The following is a 2,082-nucleotide window of genomic DNA, read 5'->3' as shown; positions in this document are numbered from 1 at the left end:
TTTCCTGATAATATATGATGTGAAGCCTCTTTTCAAGTGTTATCTGCTATCTGTATATCTTCTTTAGTGAGGTGTTTTTTGGGGGTGTTTGCCCATTTTTTAATCAAGTTGTTTGTTTTCTTATAGTTGAGGGGTATTTTTAATTTTTATTTATTGATTTTTAGAGAGAGAGAAAGAGGAAAGAAGAAAGACAGAGATAGAGACAGATAGACAGAGAAACATAGAGTTGTTGTTCTGCTTATTTATGCATTCATTGGTTGATTCTTTTATGTGCCCTGACCGAAGACCAAACCCGCAACTTGGATGTGTCAGGGCAATGGTCTAACCAATGAGCTACTGAGTGAGGGCCAGAGTTTCAAGAAATCTTTATATGTTTTTTATAACAGTCCTTTATTATAGGTGTCTTTTGCAAGTATTTTTCTCCCAATCTGTGACTTGACTTCTCACTCTTTTTAAAAATATTTTTAATTGCTTCTTAGCCTTTTAGCTAAGATCAAGAGTAGTATCTGTTCTTATCAGTTTACTATCTGATACATCCTCTATCCAAGGACAATATATTAAACAAAATTCGTGCATGGGTAGGGTCCCCAGGGCCAATCTGTAGGGTGACAGGTAAGATGATTCGGGGAGAGGAGGAGAGGCTGCTGGCACACACCTTGGCTGGCCTGGGGCCTGAGAGCTGGGGTAGCTCTGGCATTGAGCATCTACCCCCAAGTGGTCAGTGCACATCATAGCAACCAGTCATTCGGCCATTCGGTTGATTTGCATATTAGGTTTTTATTATATAGGATAGATTTTTTTTTTTTAAGCAGGGAGTTGGAATAAGAGCTTACTCTGTCCACTTCATGCATCATCCCAGTATTGCAGTACCTCTGGGAACGGTGCACCAGTTAATAAATACATAAATAAATAAATAAATACAATAAATAAATAAATAAATAATATTTTTAAAGGAAAGATCTTGTGTTTTTTGGTATATTTTATCTTCAGGCTCTGTGGAACTAGATAGTGCAAGTACTCACTTTGAAATGGTAAAATTATGTTTGACATAAACTGTAAGGCTTTGGTCTCTTTTCCTGGGAGTACTTTCAAACCAAGCAAGCCATTAGTAAATCCAACCAATCAGAAACTGAAGGCACCTTGATTGTCAGTGTCACTTAGAAGCTTTTAAGTACTTGTCAGAACCCAGTAAACAAATTGTTGGGCTCTGATGTGGCACTGGGTTAACAACACATATTAGGGCTTTATTCATGCTTGAGTGTCTGCAACTCTCTTAGCATGTTATTAGTTGGTCATCCTTTTCCACCCCTGTTACTATTCTATAGCCTCAATTTATTTTTTGTTCCATTTTCTAAACTTTAGGGTAGAGAGTATAAGCCAAGGGGTGATCCAAATGGTAAAAGAGAATTATCACCTAATAATAGTAATAAAATAATATCATGGTTATACAAAGGGTAAAAATAGGTGACTTAAAAGCTCCCTCCTGGAAGCCTTTGGCCTGAGCTTCACCAGCTCTCTGTCTGCCTGGGTGGCGTTTTCCTTCCTTCCTGGTCCCCAAAGGGTGCTGCTTCATGCTCCAGACAAGAAAGGGGGAAGCCTTAGGGTGGATGTCAAAGAAAACCAGAAAGGAGAAGGGAGTCCTTTCAAGTGAACACATAATGCGCTTACACAAAAAGGAAATAAGGCTCCCCAGGACCATTAAAAAAGTTATTTCACACCATGTTTACCCACCAAAGGAGCCTGCGTAAAAGCTGGTGTTGAGGAAGTTCTGGGTTGGTTCTGCCTTTATTTACGTAAATTCCACTCTTCTCCAAACCCTGCTTCATATGTTTTTCCTCCTGAGTCCAAGGTTAGCAGTCGGATGCTGCTCTGTGGATGGCCTTCACATTGCTCTAAATGAAGTGTTTCTGTTTTTTGACCTTTTCTTTGAAGCAGAGGGGTTGCCAGTGTTGAAAACACTAATATCCATCAACAACAGTTGGCATTTGCTTATTGATTTTTCATTAATATCTATAAGAATTTTTATAAAATAATGGAATTAAATATTTTCTTGGAGGTTTCTATATGCGGGGTTTTTTTGTT

At 38.4% G+C, this 2,082-nt stretch overlaps 2 pseudogenes; both read left to right on the top strand.

The window, feature by feature from the left end:
* The first annotated feature begins 467 nt into the window (after positions 1-467).
* LOC118709624 lies at positions 468-602 on the top strand (annotated as a pseudogene).
* A 159-nt stretch (positions 603-761) lies between these two features.
* LOC118709687 lies at positions 762-892 on the top strand (annotated as a pseudogene).
* The last annotated feature ends 1,190 nt before the right edge of the window (positions 893-2,082 follow it).

The sequence above is a fragment of the Pipistrellus kuhlii genome, unplaced genomic scaffold (genome assembly GCF_014108245.1).
Source record: "Pipistrellus kuhlii isolate mPipKuh1 unplaced genomic scaffold, mPipKuh1.p scaffold_m20_p_1, whole genome shotgun sequence".
In the NCBI taxonomy this organism is placed as follows: domain Eukaryota; kingdom Metazoa; phylum Chordata; class Mammalia; order Chiroptera; family Vespertilionidae; genus Pipistrellus; species Pipistrellus kuhlii.
This window is presented reverse-complemented; position numbering and strand designations above follow the sequence as displayed.